Raw genomic sequence first — 16,222 nt, forward strand, 5'->3', positions numbered from 1 at the left:
TTTTACTGTTTGAGATGTTTGAATACATTAGTGAGTGAAAAGCAAAGAGAAATATGAGATATATGTCTCTGTGGAGTTTATGCTTCTGCAAGAGAGAACACAAGGTGTTACTCAATTCCTCACCAATGCTCACAGTGATGTACTTCCAACCACAAGAAAACATTCTGAGGTAGATCCAAGAAAAAGTAGATCAATGTTCTTGGGAAAACATACTAATTATTAGTTACTTTTGCAAATGATATCAAAGAACTAACAATAAAGCTGGGAAAAGGCAGATTGTAGAAGACAAAAGGAATTCATTTTTTGTGAATTTTAGAACTTTAAACTAGCAGTAAACCAGGCATAATGTAGTCAAGTTAGATGAGAACACACATAACCCATACTATGAGGTCTGGCACTCACACCCAACTCTCCTTATTTCTAGGCCATGGTTCTATCGTAGGATCATGAATACAGCAAAAGCAAGCATCATCTTCAGCTAAATTTGGAAGAAATCAAAAGTCAACTTGAGATGGTATCCAGTAATGAAAGGCAAAATCTAAAATAGAAGTAAACTGTTTATATTTCCTAATGACTTGAGGTATTCTGGAGATAAAGGTAAGGTAAATGTGTGTGTATGCACATCTATGTATTCATAATAGATGATTGATAGATCAATGTCATATCAATGGAAAATATAAATGGCATAAAGATGCATGGATATATACATACATAATGTCATCTCACACAGAATACTAAACATGCTTTTTGGAAAATGCCTTTTAGTTTTAACAACTTGCTAAATTGAATTGCTTTCAGGAACTGCATTGTGAAGAATTTCTAGTGGAGACTGCCCTAAACCACCTTTTCATCTATACTATATTATGATTCAGATCTGCCTCCTCTAGGCATAAGCTAAATGTGGTAGATAATACAAACTAGTATTTAATACTTACTCTAACTGGATAAGATTAGCTTGCTAAACATACCTTTTCTATATAGACCAAATTACTCTAAATTGTTAAATAATTCAGTACAATCTAACAGCTTTAATGCAGTAAAAGCAAATGCTTCATTCTAGTTTCTCTGATTAGAGTGGTTTAACATTGAACAAAATAGAAAATTATACTCAGTCCATTCATACACAACCAATCTACTGTTGCTTTTGAAAAAACAGTGAAAAATTAAGCATGAGAAGAAAAATACACCTGGTGCAAAGCTCTAATGCCTAAGTGAGTATCGATGAAATTATTGTACAAGAAAAAGATTCTGAACATTCAAATCCAGTTGTATTGAAGACCTAGCAGGGATTTGATAAAATGACTTCACATTGACTCCAATTTAAAATCCCTCACCTCTTTCTACAATCCCTATTAAATAATCCAGAGGCCAACTAGAAAATTCATTATAACATAATACTAATTTCACTATTCTGAATAGTTTATTGTTTTTTAAATGCTGTGTGGGTTAACATACTATTACCATGGTTTAGACTACAAGAATGAAAATGGAAAGATTCTCTCCATTATAGGGACTGCTGACGTGTGCTGATGTGGTTCCAAGGTAGAAAAAAATAAAAGTCTAAAGAAGACGAGGGATATGATGTATTATAATAAATGTATATAGACACCTAAGATTTTCAGATACCATTTTTAAGATCTGAGAGAACTTCAGCTTAATAGAATGACCACTTTTAAATAGCTAATATCTGCTGAATGTTACAAAGTGCCCAAACTTGTGTTATACATATTACATGAATTACAGTATATAATCTTAATCATCTAAAGGTGACATATTATTTTTATCAATTTTATTTTGTAACCAAGGAAATTGAAAGTGAATTATGTGTAGCAGATTGCCAAGGTTACAAGTTACAAAAAGTAGACCAGACTCCTCTATTATAATAATCCTTATTAAAATATACCTTATAGAATTTGATATCTGCTTTGTTTCAGGACAAGGCATTAAATAATGAGCATAGAAATTGTTCTAAAAGATATGCATTGAAAACATGGGTATAAATATTTCTAGAACAATGCTTCCCCATGGAACTTTGTATAAAATATAAAAAATTTTATCAATGTGTGATAGGGTGATTACTTGATACTTATGGATATTAAGAACTTAAACTATTTCAAATAATAATGAGCAGTATAGTTTTTAAACTTTACAAAATCACAATTAATTTAAATGTAAATAGTTATGAACAATGTTAGCACAAAGATAGAACAATAAATAATTGATTCTAATAAGTAAAATTGTCATTGGAGTATTGAAAATATTTTGTTAATGGACATTTTAAAAATAGAAAATTGAGTAAAAGAATGGCATATGATATACGTGAGAAATTATTTCATTGGAAGTTCAAGAACATAGAATAATATTGAATAAAGACGTATCAAGTTTTCATTAATTGAGTAAATTTTGTTATTTTGGCATTTTTCTCCTGATAAATATGCTCAAATTTTATAAAACCTGAAGACTTCCACATATATGGAATATATTTTAAGAGAGTTTTTCAAATGGTCGCCAAATTATAAGTTTAAGACTATATTTCACAATGAAGACTTAAAAATTACAACAATATTCCTAAATCAGACTCCTTTAAACACATCATATTACTTATATAATATAGTTTGTGCATATGTTCATGCAGATCATTTATGATGAAGGATTTGGACTTGAAAAATAACTTTAAAAGTGATAAAGGAAAATTTGCAGTTCTATAAGTATTATCTGTCCTGTTTTTACATGCTACATTAGGTTGTCCAAAAATGTTTTTAAATAAAAGAGAGGAATTGTTATTAGTAGCAAAGCGAACCATGTCATATACATCACATATTTTTATCCCATCCATATGCAGTGTAAAAATGTTTCATGTATATGCACTATGTAATACCCTGAAAGATAATGGAAAGTAAAGAGTTACCCTCTGCCATCTTTTCTCCATGACAATAATACAAGTTATTTGGCCCTATTCAGAAGCTTACTTTGTATCTTACATTTTGGTGTTTTTAATTTGGTGGTTTCATTGAGTTTCTAGGATTCAAATTAGACATTTATATATCTGAAATGAAACAATAAAGTTTCTCTGCAAAGTTTTATCATAAGTATTAGTCCAGAATTGAATATTAAAAATTTGAATAACATATATAAATAGAGAAGATATAAGACCCTCTGGCAACATTTAACATCCCTATGTGAATGAAATTTATAGTGATTTGAATAAATCCTTATTTTATTTCAAACCATTTTTCTTTATTGGGAAAACATAACCCAGACCAAGGCAGCTGGGCAGAAAATATCATTTATTTTAAAAGCATCAATAATTGTAATAATGAATAACAAAACGTAAATAAAAATATCATCTGGTTTTGCCCTTCCCTTAAACAAAAGAAGGTGTTCAAAAATCATAAGAGAAAGCAAGATTTAAAAAAAAAATGGAACATATCTAAGAACAAAGCAAAACCATCAAAAGGAAAGCATCTGAAAAAATATAAAAACCTACTACTTCAAATTAAGCATCTTTTCATGAGAAATTTAGAAACCCAAGAAAAACTATAAACATCCAGAAGCTTGACTCTCAATATAATTATAAGGGCACACAAAATCTATGTAAACATTTTATGAACAATTTAAAACACACAAGGGAAACTATTATGTACACTGTGTTGATACTTATGTCTTCCAAATTCAAGCTGAGCAAACTGCCAACAAGACACAGGTGCATAAAAGATGAGCAGGTGAAAGAAATAAAATGTTATTGTAGAGCAAATATTATATTTGTCCATTATGCACACACCTTAGGACACATTAGCACATCTGTTATATATTTACTAGAGATACAAGTTTATGTGAGCAAGTTTTACTGTTATAATTCTGAATTTACCTTTCCTTCTTCAAATCTAAGGATGTTGCCCCAAAATTATAATGTCTGAGTTACAGCTTAATAAATATATGTCAGTTAACATCATTGACTATTTTACTAGGAATCTGATTCAACAGTAACATCATCCTAAGATTCCTAATTAAATATATAGAATAGTTCAGAGTGTTAGTTATGTGGTTTTGAAAAAAAAAATATTGTGTGTTTGCTTTGAGTCTCATCAATAGTCACCCTGATTGATAGGTCTTCTAGTTGACAGATCTAAAGAAGTAGTGCTTTTGTGATCAAACTGAACTCAAGAGTAATGGGGTGGATTGCAAACCTTAAAAGCAATTAGCAATGTGTTCCAAATTTTTTAAAAAAGGAAAATATGTCATATTACTCACTTAATTTCTTAAAGCATTTTAGTTGGTACCCTGAAATAACCAGCAACCTTATTTTTGGAAAAACATGTACAATAACAAAATCAATGAAAAACTGTATTTTTCTGTAATAAAATTTTAAAAAGTCAACTTAGAATTAGAGGTAAAGACATTTATATTTTATCTATGATCTCTGGACTACTTGACCTTAGAAAGCTATGTCATTTCTCTATTTTTAGTTTTGAACTATTTTGATTTCTAAGAACTATGTATACATATACACACAAACATATATATATATATATATATATATATATACATATATACATATATATGAATATATTCATAATATTTATGTATAGTTTTAATTGAAATTATCTTCTTACTACATACATGTTTATTTTAGAAAATTTGGTTAAGAATAGCATATGCAAAGATAAATTTTACCATTATCACAGCATTTAAAATAATGATTTAATATATTTATATACTTCTGCACAGTATTCAGGCATATATCATTCAAATATACAATCATACACTATTTCAACTTGCCTGTTTCCATTTTGAAATCATTGGAAAGTTTCTACCCTTTCAAACATTCTTCCAAATTATAAGTATTTTATAATGTAGCCTATTTCATCATGAATTTACCAAAACCGCATTGCTTTAACCATTTCTCCACTAATCATCATGAGGTGGATGGGTAGTTGTTGTGTGCCTATCAATCTTCTTAATATGATAGCTAACACTTCAACCACAATGTTCTAGATATTTTTATATACATCTACATTCTAAAATCCTATAATATTAATGTATTTTCTTTAGTACATAAGTCCTTCTGAATAACTTCCTTGGACATATTATCAAAATTGTATTACAATAACAAGCTAACAACTTTCTGATTCACGCATTAGGTACATGTGATCCATTCCTGGGTACCAACTCCAATATGGGACAGTAAGCCTTCACTCTGGATACTGAGTTCAGGACTAAAAAAGCACTATGCTATTATCTCGGACGTGACAGAGAAATTTCGGAAGCCATGGCAGCCATATTTTTTTCGTGAGCAGTTGGCAGAGAGAGAAAGATAAAGAAAGAAAAAGATTTTCAGTGAATCAAAGAGTCTGGTTTTAAATGTCATTGAAACCCAGATATATTCCTGTTCTTGGTTGGGAAATATGACATATTTTTTAAGATATTACAATAATGATAAAAATAGATGATAAGAGAAGAGGAGAAAGATAAATGAATAGAGGAAGGGAATGAAAAAATAACTGAAGGACAATACAGAGAAAGTATTAACTAAAAATTTAAAACTTAATGTTTTCCAATGACATCTGTAAGTTTATTCCCCCAATTGAAGATTTAGCTAAAATTGTATAATAAATATTCTTTTAGCTAAAATCTTCATTTGGAGTATAAATGTATAGATGTGCAATTAATATATAAAAGACTATGCAAAGTATTAAAAATTTGACTCAAAATATCAAATTGCCAAGTTGAAAGTTTGTGTATTTTTAAAACTCTATGGGGTATTAAGGAGATTATTAATTTTCCTGCATATTTCCCAACAATAAGTATAACCCATTCATTTTTTTCATTCCTAATTTTTGTGCTATACATCTATCTCTGTATCATGTGTTGCAAAAGTGTTTCTTAATTGATTCTTAATTTTTAAAGTGCAAAATATTTAGGTTAATATAATCATATCCATCAATAATTCTCATTGATATATCTATATTCCTTTGTTTATTGCAACATTATTCACCACACCCATAATCAAACTAAGCAGCCATCAACAGATGAATGTATAACACAGGCGATTTATGTAATAGTAATTACTAGTAATACTAGTCAGCCATGAAAACAGAATGAAGTCCTGGCATTTGCAACAACATGATGAACCTGGAAGATGTTGTTAAATGAGATAAGCCAGGTATAGAAGACAAATACTGCATCATCTCACTCATGTGGAATCTAAGAAGTTGATCACAAAGAAGTAGAGAAACAGGAGTGCTTAGGGCTTGGGATTGGGGAAATTTTCATTTGAAGTTACAAATTTTAACTTAGAAGGACTAAGTTCAAGGAATTTAAGGAGCAACATTTTAACTAAAGTTAATAATAATATTATATTTTTGAAAAGTTCATGAGAGTGGATTTTAGGTGATCTCACCACAATAAATAATAACTACATGAGGTAATGCTTATATTAATTAGCCAGACTTAGTCTTTCCATGATGTAATTATATGTTGGGCACAATGAATATATACAATTTTATCTGTCATTTTTTATTTTCATCATTATCCATCAAATGAATGTGGTTTGCAAAAAATCATATTTATATACTGAGTGCAAAAAAAAATTGTTCACATCAAATATTTGACCTTTATTTCAAAAGGCTCTTCATCTGAAGAAAAAATATTCAGTTCTATTTTCTTCAAACACTTCTTTAAAAAATATAGCACTAATCATTATGAAACATAATTTGTTGTATTCCATGTTTTAGGCATCTAGATTCATTACATTCCAAATCTCAATCAGATTACCTTTTATTTTTGGCAGTGCTGAGGATTGTTCCTAGGGCCTCACACATGCTAGGCAAATACTCTACTATTAAATTATTTCTCTGAACCTCAGAATTAATAGTTTTTAATAGCATATACGTTTCTCCTAATACTAAAAATATTGAAACTTTACCTAATCTGTTGAAATTATTGTATATGTTTTTATGTCTATTTTAAATTTTTATTCTGTTCTGTTGATGATTTTATATATACGTTAGGGCCATATGTCAAGGAATTAATTTCCCCAATATCATTTTTCAAGTAATTCTGAAATATATATATATATATATATATATATATATATATATATATATATACATACACACATGCATATATATATGTATACACACACACACACACACACACACACACACATATATATATATAATGCTTCATTATATATATAATGCTTAATTCAATTGTTTAAGGTCATTGTTTACTTTATCCTGTAAATAAATTCTAAGTTACCTGACCTACACCAAAATTTCAATGAAATTCCTTGGAAAATAAGACTGAGTTCAAAGGAAACATTTTTTATTCAAATTTTTAGCACTTAGAAAGCAAATTACACAGCATATATTTTGCTAATATTTATGGAGCTTCATTCTATGAAGATGAAGTCACAGTAAATATTATAGATATCAATAAAGGTAAGTAAAATTACATTTTCTAATTTTGGTCAAGATATAAATATTAAGATTTTTAAGAGAAAAAGATGAATTTAGAGACAGACTTTATAAAATAATATGATGCAGTAAATAAAACTTTGTAAATATTGTTAATAGCAGGAAGTAGACCTAACTAAAATGAATTCAAAATAATTTGTTATAGTAACAATGGATTATCTTCTGTACAATAATTTTGAAAGATATTTCTCTAAGAGATAACTGGGAAACACTCCAATCTATAGGAAATTTTTTGTTGGTGGAAGGTTGTTCTGAAACTATTATTACTTCAAATAATCTATAGCCAAGAAAAAAAAATATGGAATTCTGTTTATGGGAAAAGCAGTATTCAAAAGTTTGAAATACTTAGTATTTATTTATGAATTTGAAGATTTCATTTTAGAAACATTATGTAATAAAATAGGGATTTTAATTTAAAATAAATAACAGTAATAGACACAGTTTTAAAATACTACACTAAATACTGCAAAATAATAGTAATTTAATTTCCACATATAGATTGACACAAGAAGTAATTCTGACATTGTGTTACGATAGATAGCTTTTAGAAGGATATTTTTGCAACCTGTTCCAAACAATAAGCTATGCATTTATATATTTTTCATTAAAATTCACTTAATAGAAGGCTGCAATTTCTGAAATTCCAGAATAAGTCACTGGAACCAGTGCCATATTTCCTGGTTTTATTCTTCCAAATATTAAATACATATTTGAAAAGAAACGAGTTTGTTTCATACTTTTAGCATTCCAATAACATTACAGATTTTATTAATAAAAATCACTTCTGCATTTCAGAAAATTGAATTGAATAAATTTAATGGACAGAGTAAAATAGATCTGGTAGAAACTGTATGTATCTTGGGTAAAGAATCAAAGGTTATCCCTATGGCCAATTATTAGAATTTGTATTCGTGTTCAGAGTTAAATTAAGACATGGGGAGGCATATTGTCCCAGATAAATTAATTAGATATTTTTCTATGGAACTTGGCATTTAAAATTCATTTAAGTCAAATGCAGAGCTTTGGATCCTCAATTCTTTAAATTATTTGATTAGGACCACAATAATTTCTTATATGACCCAACTAATATAGTACACAAAAATTCTTAGAAAAAAATAAAAATAATATTTGCTCTGAATGTTATACTTCTTGTTTTCTATCATAGCCTATTTCTTTACATACTTTTTATGATCCCTTACGTGGAATTCAGAAACCACCAATGAAATGTAACTAACAAGCCCACTTTGGTAGAGGCTCCATACATTGTTATTGCTAAAATCTTAGTATTTTTAAAAAATTTTTAATTGATTTTTTAAAAATAAATGACAGCTTAATGCATTACAATTCTTATTACACATATACAGAATAATTTTTCATTTCTCTGGTTGTATATAAAGTATGTTGAAACCAATTCGTGTCTTTATACATGTACTTTGAATAATGATGTCCATCACTAAAATCTTGTTTAATCCCTTCTTAAATCTTGCTTAACTCTTTCTTCAGTCTGTAAAGTATGCTACTACATTTCCAGAAAGTTATTGATAGTCAGACTCTGATTTTTCTGCTCATAAATCAGTTTACCTTAAGTAATGTCAATCCTTCTAAATATTCTTATTATTTTTCTTGATTTTCTTTCTTTGGACTCTATCAAATGTATTTGAGTCTGGAGATTCAGATAAAGTAAACAAAGAAAGTAATAATTCTTCATTCTTAAGGCTAACATTTGCTGTATCACAATACACATTATGAGGGACATAGGAATGTTTGTATTCCTGGCTTTCTACTCAAGTGTAGCATTTCAGACTGAAAAAGATGCTGTTAGAAGTTTATTTCATTTAATTAGTAGTAAGGTTTAATAAGATGTTAAACTGCTTCTATACTCTGAGATATGGAAGTTTAAATGTTCAAAAATGCAGTCATGTGTTACTTAGCTTAATGACAAGAATATATTCTAAGAAATGCATCATTTGGTAGTTTCTTTTTTTTATTATTGGTTGTTCACAACATTACAAAGCTCTTGACATATCATATTTCATACATTAGATTGAAGTGGGTTATGAACTCCCAATTTTACCCCAAATGCAGATTGCAGAATCACGTCGGTTACACATCCACAATTTTACATAATGCCCTATTAGTAATTGTTGTATTCTGCTACCTTTCCTATCCCCTACTATCCCCCCTCCCCTCCCCTCCCATCTTCTCTCTCTACCCCATCTACTGTAATTCATTTCTCTCCTTGTTTATTTTCCCATTCCCCTCACAACCTCTTATATGTAATTTTATATAGCAATGAGGGTCTCCCTTCATTTCCATGCAATTTCCCTTTTCTCTCCCTTTCCCTCCCATCTCATGTCTCTGTTTAATGTTAATCTTTTCTTCCTACTCTTCCTCCCTGCTCTGTTCATAGTTGCTCTCATTATATCAAAGAAGAAATTTGGTATTTGTTTTTTAGGGATTGGCTAGCTTCACTAAGCATAATCTGCTCTAGTGCCATCCATTTCCCTGCAATATACGGAAATCAATAAATGTTATTCACCACATCAATAGACTTAAAGATAAGAACCATATGATCATCTCGATAGATGCAGAGAAAGCATTCGACAAAGTACAGCATCACTTTATGTTCAAAACAATAGAAAAACTAGGGATAACAGGAACTTACCTTGACATTGTAAAAGCTATCTATGCTAAGCCTCAGGCTAGCATCATTCTGAATGGACAAAAGTTAAAGGCATTCCCTATAAAATCCGGAACAAGACAGGGATGCCCTCTATCACCACTTCTATTCAATATAGTTCTCGAAACACTGGCCAGAGCAATTAGACAGACGAAAGAAATTAAAGGCATAAAAATTGGAAAAGAAGAACTTAAATTATCACTATTTGCAGATGACATGATTCTATACCTAGAAGACCCAAAAGGGTCTACAAAGAAACTACTAGAACTAATAAATGAATTCAGCAAAATGGCAGGATATAAAATCAACACGCATAAATCAAAGGCATTTCTGTATATCAGCGACAAAACTTCTGAAACGGAAATGAGGAATAACACTCCATTCACAATATCCTCAAAAAAAAAATAAAATACTTGGGAATCAACCTAACAAAAGAGGTGAAAGATTTATACAATGAAAACTACAGAACCCTAAAGAGAGAAGTAGAAAAAGATCTTAGGAGATGGAAAAATATACCCTGTTCATGGATAGGCAGAACTAACATCATCAAAATGGCGATATTACCAAAAGTTCTCTATAGGTTTAATGCAATGCCAATCAAAATCCCAACAGCATTTCTTGTAGAAATAGATAAAGCAATCATGAAATTCATATGGAAAAATAAAAGACCCAGAATAGCAAAAGCAATTCTAAGCAGGAAGTGTGAATCAGGCGGTATAGCGATACCAGATTTCAAGCTATATTACAGAGCAATAGTGACAAAAACAGCATGTTACTGGTACCAAAACAGGCGGGTGGACCAATGGTATAGAATAGAGGACACAGAGACTAATCCACAAAGTTACAACTATCTTATATTTGATAAAGGGGCTAAAAGCATGCAATGGAGGAAGGATAGCATCTTCAACAAATGGTGTTGGGAAAACTGGAAATCCATATGCAACAAAATGAAACTAAATCCCTTTCTCTCGCCATGCACAAAAGTTAACTCAAAATGGATCAAGGAGCTTGATATCAAATCAGAGACTCTGCATCTGATAGAAGAAAAAGTTGGCTACGATCTACATATTGTGGGGTCGGGCTCCAAATTCCTTAATAGAACACCCATAGCACAAGAGTTAATAACAAGAATCAACAAATGGGACTTAATTAAAGTTTAATTAAAGTTTTTTCTCAGCAAGAGAAACAATAAGAGAGGTAAATAGGGAGCCTACATCCTGGGAACAAATTTTTACTCCTCACACTTCAGATAGAGCCCTAATATCCAGAGTATACAAAGAACTCAAAAAATTAGACAATAAGATAACAAATAACCCAATCAACAAATGAGCCAAGGACCTGAACAGACACTTCTCAGAGGAGGACATACAATCAATCAACAAGTACATGAAAAAATGCTCACCATCTCTAGCAGTCAGAGAAATGCAAATCAAAACCACCCTAAGATACCATCTCACTCCAGTAAGATTGGCAGCCACTATGAAGTCAAAGAACAACAAGTGCTGGTGAGGATGTGGAGAAAAGGGTACACTTGTACATTGCTGGTGGGAGTGCAAATTGGTGCGGCCAATTTGGATAGCAGTATGGAGATTCCTGGGAAAGCTGGGAATGGAACTACCATTTGACCCTGCTATTGCCCTTCTCGGACTATTCCCTGAAGACCTTAAAAGAGCATGCTACAGGGATACTGCCACATCGATTTTCATAGCAGCACAATTCACAATAGCTAGACTGTGGAACCAACCCAGATGCCCTTCAATAGATGAATGGATAAAAAAAAATGTGGCATCTATACACAATGGAGTACTATGCAGCAAAAAAAATGACAAAATCATAGAATTTGGTAGTTTCTTCACTGTGGGAATGTGATAAACCATACAAACCTGGATGGTATTGTGCACCAGTAATCTATGCTGTGTGATGTAACCCATTACCCTGATCTATAGACCTGCTCAGCATGCTACTGTCCTGTTACTTCAGGCAACTGTAACACAATGTAAACTATTCATACACCTAAATATATCAAAGCATAGAGAAAGTAAATTTAAAAATACAGCATAAAAGATAAAATAAATGGTTTATAACTATATGATCATTTATTTTGAATGGAACTTTTCTTCTTTAATAACAAATTAACTTTAGTATATCTTTTTACTGTCAATTTTTTATTTTTAAAGTGATTTCTTTTTAATAATGCTTAGTTTAGGACAACACATCTTGTGACCATACATTTTATTTCTTTATATCCTTACACTGTAAGCTTATTTCTATAAAAAAACTTGTTTTTTTTTTTAACATCTTTTGTTAAAAGGTAAGGCGCAAACACATACCTTAGCCTATGCTGCATGGGTTCAGGATTGATCAGCAATAAACTGTTTTCAACCTCCACATGTTGGAGTCCTCAGAAGCAATAACACACATGGAGCCGCCATCCCTTATGATAGCCATGCCTTTTCCTGGAATCACTCCTGAAAGACCTGACTGATGCTCTACTTGAGGATGTATCACTCTTTTCAGAAATGTGTATATGCAGCTTTGCTTGATTTCTTTTACTTTCTTTTTTCTATCATAAATTTTCTTGTAAGCAGATAGTATACTAAGAACAGTCCTTCTTATGAACAAAAACCTTTTGATGTTGGAGTCCATGTTTTCAAAATTTTAAGAGAACTTTTTTTAAGTCTACAAAACCTTCTGCTAAACCTTTCACTATGAATTTTCCTCAAGGTGCCTCCTTTATTTATCCTTCTGTACTTTCCTTTTCTCTCGTTTCTTCTTCTGCTATGTATTCCTGTTCTGGTTCCCACAACCCCCCATTAATTGATTCCTCAGAAACTGCATCTGGAGATGCTCAAAGTCATCCTTATCTACACCTAGGTTAATGTTGTTTGCTTTCTCAATCACAGTCTTGATGATTTTTGCAACCTCCTCATCCTTGAAAAGTCCCTTCATGTCATGGCTAAACCTCTTGAGTGTCTTCTTGCAAATGCTATTCACACACTCCTTGGTGACATCATCCAGGGCCAAGAAAGTTTCCTGATGCAGTCATAGATGTGTATCAGAATCACATCAGTGTTTCCTCGGTTGTAATAATAGCATGGCCAAAGTTTCTCCTTAGATAGTAGACCTTAGAAGCTGCTACACTACCTTGATCCATTGGTTGATCCATCATAGAACTTGTGTTTAGAGGGAGAAACTCCACCCTGATATTGGGATAATCCTCACCAACAAAAGGAGGATGTGTGGGAACATTACCAAAAATCAGCAAAATTGTGAAAGTTATATCATTCTCTAAACAACACTTCTCTGTTTTCACTGGCTTAGAAATTCGGAAAGCATTTTGAGAAATAGCTAGGTATTGATATGCATGAAGACATTGGTTTCAATTTATAACCTGCAGTATTGATTCAATAATGACCCAATACTAACCAGTTACAATAAATTTCAGTATCGTCCTTAACAACATTAAAACCTGGCATTGAATTGGCCCATTTTACAGATGAAAGTCCTTTTAGGCATGTGTATCACCTGTTTTTAGATTGAAGATTTGCCCTGGCAAGTAATATTTGTCTACAATTAGTTTATCCAGAGTTTCCAAAAGTTTGCCAGCTACCTTCACATTAGCACTCATAATTTGCCACAGGCTTTCATATGATGTAGTGAATAATGATTCTTAAATCATGTAAATCACTCAAAAGTAGCAATAAATTTATGATAATCAGATACAGCCTTTTCTTTCAACACTGTAAACATTTGCTCTGGTCATGATCATCATGTCCCTAAGAGGAATATGCTTTGGTATCTGATTTTCAATCCAGGTAAGTAGAAGTTTCTCCATTTCTGATATTTGTCCTTCCCCAATTTTTGTTAGTCTTATTGTTGTCAGTAGAGCAGACAAGCAGGTCCTTCAGTAGATTCTGTCACTTCACTTTTGTTCTTCAAGATTGCAGCTCTGATGGAATAGGACAAGATTGACTGGAGAGAAATGACCATCATTGATGTTCTAACTTTAGAGTCCTTAGTCACTTTTATATTTTGTTTCCAGGCCAATCACACAACGTGGCCTCTTGCTGGCTACATTAGCAGTGAATATTGAACATGTTAAGGTCATGATGAGCAAAACAATGTGAGATTAAATCAAGCACAAGGAAAATGATACAATCGAGAGAGGTAAACATGAAACATAAAACTACCACTGGCATAAGACAGCATACGGCTTCATAGCACACCTTTCTGAGTATTTTCTAAGTAGAAAAAGCATACCCTAAAACAGCAAATAAGGTGTAGTATGATAAATACATAAACCACAACATAATTGCTTATTACCATTATCAAGAATTATATAGTGTAAAGTTTCACTAGTATATTTTTATATGGTTTGTTCACACCAGCATCACCAACACTTGAGTGATGATGCGCTGTGCTACAGTGTGTGGCAGCTATGATGTCACTAGGTCATAGGAATTTTTCAGCTCCATGATGACATTGTAAGACCACTATCACATCTGTGGTCCACCCTTGTTCTAACCATCACTACATGATCATAGTGCATGATTGTAGTTCACAGGGAAATAAAATCTGTTAACATAAATATTATGTATATCTGTTAACATAAATATTATTTACCCTATTTATTCATTTTTTTATCTTCCAAATTTGTATCAAATACCTATTATAAAAAATTGAAAGATCATAAATCTATAATATTGCATAAATTATGTAATTATCTTGCAAGAATTACTTCAATCTTTTAAATAAAAGTATATATATAGACTGATATCATAGATGTAAATAGAAAATAAATTTATTATGAACTTTAATCCCTGGAGTTTGAGAGAAGATCCTAAGGAGAAAGGAATTATTTTTTTATTTCATGTTTTTATAATTTCTTAAAATTTTAAAGAAAAAATAAAGTTATTTTAAACAAGGTTTTCAGGCTTTCTAGTTGATTATTCTCTTAAAGTTTCCATTTGTTTCTTTAAAACTTGACCTCCAATTTAAGATAGATCTGTGAAAGTTATTGTCAAGCTCTGAGATAATTCAAGTCAACCAATTTTTCTTTTGTCATCTTTGAGAATACTTATCAAAAATCATCAGAAATTAGAATTCGTCTAAATTAAGTCAGACAGATCAAACAACACTTAAAAATCTTTATTTGATCTTTTCAACATCCATCTTGTATCAATATACAATGATCATTCTCAGAAATAGCTTCTCTTTTCACAGGTCAGAACCATAATTTGTTTCAGCAAAATAGTTGATTAAAAAGAGAATAAAATTTTGCAAGAGTCCAATGACATTGCATCCTACTAGCAATGGATATTAATGACTTGAATAACAGTATTATATTTATTGGGGGGTTTATCTTAAATAGAATTTATCATTTTGTGACACATCATTTTCTAGGCCATGAAAGGAAAAAAAGACCAGAAAGTAGACTTCCACATATTCATCTAAAAAGTTGGAAAAGAAGTGAAATCATGTTTACCTTTCACAGCCATTCTGTGTCAAAATTTATGGGCCCATTACTTCATGTAGTGGTAACAAATGGACTCCACCTGTATATTGATTCATATACAACTGATGATCCCATTTGCTTTTGTAATAGTAGAGGCGTGTGTACTAATACCAGTTGTTAGTGATCCCTTGCAGAGCCCATGTTATTTCATTCTGTTAGCTCTTCTATTTCTGTTTTCTACTGGAATTCAGAAGGAAAGAAAGAAGATAGGCATGTGGCACAGCCACTTTGTAAATGCTCTAACTTAGAAATGGTATATTCTACTCACTCACTCTTTCTTTTATCTAGAAATAACCCAACCATGGAGCCATAGGCAGAAGGGACAAATGGCATAGCCTGGGACAAAGAAAACAGTCTTTAATGGAACAGTTTTGAATGTCTTTCACATTAACCACACACTTATATTTCTCAAATAAAAACTCATTCACTGCAAAGTTATTTTAAAATTAGTACCTAGATTTATTTTAAGTCTGCAAAGGCAATATCTGGTAAGGCTTAATAACAAAGAATTAAACATGTTTGTGACCACTTTCTACAGTGATTCCAGTG

This window comes from Spermophilus citellus (genome assembly GCF_964194105.1).
Source record: "Spermophilus citellus genome assembly, chromosome: 1".
In the NCBI taxonomy this organism is placed as follows: domain Eukaryota; kingdom Metazoa; phylum Chordata; class Mammalia; order Rodentia; family Sciuridae; genus Spermophilus; species Spermophilus citellus.